The sequence below is a fragment of the Atractosteus spatula genome, chromosome 6, assembly GCF_055471065.1.
Source record: "Atractosteus spatula isolate fAtrSpa1 chromosome 6, fAtrSpa1.hap1, whole genome shotgun sequence".
NCBI classification, from domain to species: domain Eukaryota; kingdom Metazoa; phylum Chordata; class Actinopteri; order Semionotiformes; family Lepisosteidae; genus Atractosteus; species Atractosteus spatula.
This window is the reverse complement of record NC_142711.1, coordinates 47,250,452-47,257,616: the sequence shown is the minus strand read 5'-3', so window position 1 is coordinate 47,257,616 and position 7,165 is coordinate 47,250,452.

The window sequence follows — 7,165 nt, the reverse complement described above, 5'->3', positions numbered from 1 at the left end:
TTCAGGTGTCAGGGACGGGTTGGTTACATTAAAGAAGGGAGACCAAAGTCTGTCGTGAAACCCGGTATTTAACACCTGAAGACGACTCCACGGCTGAAACGTTGTGTTCTCTTTCTTCTTTTTTTCAGCATGGAATAAACCTGTTACTTGCTCCTTTGCAGCCTACGCATGCTGACGCAGCTACCCACCTAAAATACGTTTTATATCTATAAGATAAAGATGACTGCAAACAGGTTTCATTGTCTGGTTTGTCTGGTTTGTTAATGGGTTCATGTGTTAGATGTATTGTGTATTTTGTGACGTCTTTTACCTGCCCAAGCAAATGTTTCCCTCTTGGACAATGAAGTAATTACGCTGAGAAGAAATTCAGTCGAACACCAGAAGACCCACCCTTGAAGTTTTCTTTTTCCACAGAAAAGCAAGCACAAATTCTTAAGAAGAAAAGATGTGTTAAACACCAGCACCGTGGCAGCAGCAGCAGCAGCAACAACAACAACAACAACAACAACAAGAATAATAATCGTTCTGTGAAAATGTTCCCAATTTTCTGTTCCACAGAAAAGTTTTATTCCGTTCAAAATGTCTTAGTTGATCTGAAAATAATTTTACATATGAGATTTACACGGGATATGCTTCAATTATCAAACCTATTAATCTACAAGGAGGTTGTGTTACTGTGCTGAAAACAGTGTATCTTATGTACAAGCCTTATGTCATATGGATAATGAAAAATTAAAATGATTCAGCTGAGTGCAAAATGTTGGTATGTTTTTTACAAAATGTCGTATATTTTTGGTATATTTTTTACTTACCCATGCCAAAATAAGATAGCTAATGATGCCAAAAAATACTCGTTTTTCAGTGTTAGGGCATGCTTTTCTTTGTCTAAGGCTGGAATTGATCAGATTAATGATGGCAGTTAGTTATCAGAGTCGCTTTCTTACTTCAAAACCCACATTTTCGCCTGTCACAGCTTTGCAACATGTTCAACACAGAAATACAGTTATCCGTAAAGCTTTTTATTGTGTATTGTGGCATTGTGTATTGTGTTTTCATGTAGTTGGTTCTTTAATGCTTAATCAGTAAGTCTTTTTATAGCCCTATACACAAATGAGTGTACGATTCTTAAAAATACTATAAAGAAATCCAAATTAAAAACAATAACCATATTTTTTAAATTAATTATATTAAGTTTATTGAATTTATGGAGTGTTAGGCCTATTGGCAACATAGTGTGTAAAAGTAACGGGAAAATGTTAACACCTACTCTCACAGCTCGCTGTTCTGTTTTTTGTTTCTAAAACCCGTCATTTTAAAGACGGTTAAAAGGGGAAAAAAACAACCGAACATCTCAAGACGTAAAGAAAAACTTCAGTTTTGTGTACTCAAATTTGTACGGTCGGTACAAGTTTAACACAGTGTTGCTTTGCAGTAGTCTTTTTTAAGGATACACGTCCATGTGAATACGTCGCTTTTTAGCTAGGCCGGCGATTTTCTGTTTTTCTCATTTTGTAACACAAGCGCCTAGGTCAGTGTGACGCCGTTTATAGTGAAGAAAAAATCTGAGTTAATAAACTAGTTATATCGGGAATTTGCTAAGTATGTTTTAAAGGTGGAGGTCATACTGCCAGAAGCTTTCGGCAATTGGAGACAATTACCCGGTTACACATGCTAATATAAGGGATAATGAAAAGCTAATAGATGCTATTTCAAAAATAGTTTGCAAATGTTTACATCTGCGCTTAACGCAAACCCTGACCAAAAGCCTTACATGTCTGAATTTACTATCCAGTAAGATGGCGCTCTTTCTATCTGATATTGGCCATTGACCATATTGCGGGCAGCTTTTCGGTCCGCAACACCTATCAGTGCCTACAGCTCAGATGCCACAAGGACTTAAAAGCCACTGAGTGCTTATTTTACGCAGAGTTGGCAAGTCGAGCATTGCCGTTGCTGGTTCATGTAATACTCTTGTTCTTTATTTCGACCATGCAGTTACTAAGCAACAGTCCTAATTTACCAGAGGTTTAATGCTCAGTTTACATGTTTTCTTTTTATAGCTTCGCAACCTCGCTATCCCTGACGTCAATGTGTTTGTTGTCCGAATGAGCCCTAGATTCCACAACTTACTAAGTCGTTTTCCTTTCCTAAAAGAAAAGCACATTTTCAGCTTACTTGCGCATTTATACCAATACATTGAGGTCTTTAGATAACTTACCGTTTTACATTTGAAAACAATTTAAAAAACCATTGACAGTTAATAGTTTAACAAGTTATTGTGGGTTCATCAACAGTAAATGCTCTAGAACTCAACAGAAAGCAGAAGAATTACAGAGACCAGGGTCAGTGTCTTATTGAGTGAAATCCACAGAAGTGGGAGAGATCAGCTAGAAACCATTTTAGTAATGCAATATTGTATCCTGCGCTTTTCTGAGGGAGGATAACTGACTGGGGATTAAATGGTGTTCTTTTCTTGGATCAACACACGGTTTTGGAAACTTTATCACAATCACAGCCCATATGGAACAAGCTGTTATTGTAATAGAAGGCAGTGCAGACCTTTTGTGTCATGTTTCTGTGTCGCCTGAAACTGTAAATCACAAATAAACATAGTAAATGCTAGCACAATACTCTCCATTTTCGAATGCATTTCTATTGCATCAGCTGAGTGTTATCAATTAGCCAATACAGTGATTCGGCCCCACTCCAGTCAATGTTACTTTGACCTAAATACTACCTTCAACTGCAATTATTTTGCATTACCATGGCAATGCTTTTTATTAGGCAAGGAAAGAAGCTTTATTGGGAACCCTGATTTTCCTTTCAAGACACTTATTAAATGTATTCAGGTTTACAATTGGTGACAAAAAAATGATTTGATATAACACAAATTAAAGGCTTAAACAACTACATTTTAAAAATTGATAAAATGCCAGGATTTTTTAAGCTCTGGATGGCAAATTCTTGTCTTTTCTTGAATGGTGAAAATAATCCCCATCTGCAGTTTCAAGGAAAAAAGTTGATCTAAAGAGGTGTTCTGTTTTGGCAGACTTGGCCTCTCAAATGATCTCGCAAAGATATATAAATATATGTATGTTGTATATACTGTATATCTGTCCACCCAATTAAAGCAACTGCTTTATCCTTGGAGTGCTGCTGTCAGCAAAAAAAGAAGACCTAATCCTGTATTAGACAGCAGTCCTTCTATATTCTATCTTCTATATTCAAGTCAATCAGGGAGCTACGCTAAAAAATGATTATTCATTTATTTGTATATTGTGTTGCAGGAAGAGGTAAAAATAAAACTGGTATGGATGACAAACACTTCAAACTGATGACTAGCTGCAGCCATGTGAAGTGTTTAACCAGCACTCTGTAGGAAGAAGTGGAGAAAACTAACTCAGTGGCTGAGAGAGGTCTTCAGATGACTTTAGTTAGATGGCTTTAGTTGCTGGTTTTTGGGATGACTCCTATCTCAAATAAAATATAATTACTCTGCATAGCATAACTGGAGTACCTCAAGAGCTAATACATTATGAAATAAAGCACAAGCTTTATCCACCAAATGTTAAAATTAACCTGAATTTGAGCAAGCTGTGATGTGATATATAATTAAAATGGCTCATTTTTTGGTACAAATTCTGTTGTTTACAGAAGTGTGGGAATTGGATTGGGACTTGTGAACTACATCATGGAGATGATGATAATTAGGTATAATTAATGAGCTGGGACAGGTAGTATGTCTCCATAACTTGGATTTTTCCAGTCCCTGAAAAGTTTGAGTAGCAACAGTATGATATCTTTCACAAACCCTTTAGCTGATGTTGAGGTGAAGCCCCTTTAAAAATAAACAGTTGTGCAAAAAAAAAACTGAACAGTCTTAAAATTAATCAAATGAAATCATGAATTGTCAATTATGTTTGATGTGACTCATATATAATTATATACCAAACCCTGTCACTTACATATAGTGGTTGACACGCTTCCTAAAATTAAAGTAACTCCTGAATAAGAATTGTAGCTTTTTAGAAATTAGAGTTAAATAATGAAACTTGACTGCTCAGTTAATTTTGAGAGCTGTTCTGGTAATAACAGCTGGTGCAACTAGTTATTGATAAAACAAGCACAGAGGCTGACCTGCTTTGATGATTAAATGACAGTTTACTTCTACTTACAGTTTGTAACTCTTGCATTTTTGAAAGAGTTTTAATGTTTCTCATACTAGTAAACTTTCAAATAGCTAATACATGATGAACGATGCATTTTGAATAAAATAATTATTATTTAATAAACATATAATAACTAAAGTGCCATTTAAATTCTTCTGGTGAATTTAGTGCAAGTTGTTTATAATTAAATATAGGTAAAACCTTTTATAACAAGAATGCTTACAGTAAACCATGAAAATCAGAGACTGGTGATATTTATTATCACATACATGTTGCAAACATTAATTGAAGTCCTCACATCTGCTTTCTGTTAAATCGCTGAAGGTCAGGTGGAAAAGTGTATAGGTCTCTTTTTTTCCTGAGCAAAATCCTTACACTGCCATGATTTTGCAGGGAGTGTTGTTGTAAGGGCAGATTAGAAAAAATCCAGACATTCAGCAGCCACTCCTGATAGAAAACATTGCTTTCAGTGAATACCAGGTATGAGACCACTGTTTTGGCTGCACTCACAACTCACAACTATAAATCCCATAAAACCCAATTTTCCTGTTTGTTTACACCTTCCATTTTGCTTGTGAGCTTTGTCTGCTTTTGAAGAGCCTTTGAGAATGAGTTGGAAATACAAATGCCCTTCTCTCCATTTCTCCAATGCATTTTATTTTGTCATAATGTTTCAGATTTGAGCACATGAATGAAAAATTAGTACCAGTTATGTTTTCACACACACCCAATTTGACACAGCTGCTGACCCCCCTGAATAATTACTGACTCCTCTTCAGTTCAATCATAATACCCACAGATTGTAGCTTTGTACCACTGCTCCTCAGACAGTCACTAACGTCTGAAACTGCAGTCCCTGTTGAACTGAGTAGGATTACCATTGCAACACCACATCAGAAGGGTAAATCTAATCTTGGCACAATTCTTCTTTTCATTTCTTAAGATCATGCAAATTTCCCAAATTTACCAATCAATCAACCAACTTCACAGTTGTACATCTCATATTTTAATATGTGCTAACATGGTGCATTTGCTTAAGGATCGCTATGCCAAAGTTTTAGAAACTCTACTAGAATGACTCTGCCACAAAAAAACAATACGACATGACAAGTGTCCCTTCACAAGCAATAAGATAAAATAAAGGCAAATATTTCAAATGAAACAAATAAAGCGTTTGTTTCATTTATTTCTAGGTTCTTCAGATCAAACATTTAAGAATAAAGCAATCCATTGACAGAAGTTTTAAAATGTACCTGAACATGTTTCACTGTGAAGCTTCTGGTTTCAGTCACAAGGAGTTCTCATGCAAGGAGTTGGCTTGGCAGCTCTAGATGCTGTGTAGCCTTAATTGAAACCAATTAGGATTAGCCAATGAAAACAACCTTAATGAACAGACTAGAATCAGATATGATATTTAGATCTTTTAACCAAACACATCTTTGTAGAGTACGTTCTATACCTCACCTGAGGTAAGCATAAACATATATCCTTAATCCTATATATAAAATATATATTAAAGGTAATAAACATATATGCTTTTCTATCTCTTGATAAAATCATTTACTATCACTCCGATTTTCAACTTTTTAACGTTTTAACAATCTCTTTAATACCCCCAAATGCAGTTTATTTGTTTTTTTAAATCTCACTGAGAAATCAGTCAAGATTTAACTGAAGACCTGCCTTGGAACTAATATTTTCAGCAGAGAAAGGTGTTAGGGTTTGGTTTGACTGAAATTGACATAAATGTGGGGTTTCTATAAAATATGTTAATATTATAAGACTGTTAGAAAGCCTGCAAATGAGAGGAAGTAATTCAGCACACCTAGTTTGTTTGATTGCTTGCAGCTAATTGATCTAATCCAAACATTTCTTGAAAAAAGCAAATGTATTGAGTAGCTTGTCCCAGATTACAGCATCCTGTAGTCCATAAAGTTAATATCTGTTAAATCATCTTTGAAATTTCTGAATACGTAAATTAGGAACCTTCAAGTCATAAAAGACTCAGTTCTTTCATCCTCTTGGAGTAGGTCATTCCTTTGAACCCATGAAGGTACCTGGTTGATCTTTGAGTTCAGGACTGGCTCCAGACCAGCTGTATCCTTTTGTAGTCTGGTGACCAAAACTGTAGAAAATTGTCTTATTAGTGCATGGTGTACTTTGAACATAACATTCTTTGTTTTATATTTACACTTTTAAGTATGTATACTAGCATTCCAGTTTCGTTTTTGTTGCTTTTTTCATGTCTAGAATTCATAAATATATCAACATAAACACCCAAGTGTCAGTGATCAAATGGAATTTGGAAGACCTTGCCTTTAATTACATTTGTCTGTGTTCACTCAGAGGAGTTTGAGTTTCATTACTCACTTTTTACAATTTGAAGACAACAAATTTAAATTCTAATTGTAGATACTAATACTATGGAGCACTCTGAAACAGGATGTCATAAACGGGATCAATTATTGGCAGGTCTAGGTAAAACAGACACACAAAACAGCCTTAAGGTAAAGAGATAACGCTCTCTTATAAATAGTGTGAGGCAACATAACCACAACTCCAGAACTCACAAAAGATAAACAAAGGCCAAAGCTCTTGTTTGAGCTTCTAACTAGAGTTCTCCAGGAGCCCCCTCTGAAAGCTCAGCCTGGCAGCTCCAAATGCTTAGAGACTCCCTTAGAGACTCTTCCAAAACCCATTTAGTCCACGTTCCATCAGTCACTCAATTAGTCAGGCTTTTCCCCTTCGCTCTCTCTGTCTCTCACACTCTCGCTCCCTCTCTTTGCCTGCCGAGGCCTCAGTTTTGTGTTTTTTAAACTGTTACCCAACCAGTTGTCTTACAACAATTGGTCAGGGGGCTGAAGATGGGAGGTCATGTCCCATAGCATTCTGGGGAATGGAGTTCAGACAAGAGCTGAAGTCTTGACAGAATCTCTCACATTACAGTTATGAAAATAATCTAAAGGTATGTATGGAAATAGCACAGTTCTCTGTAG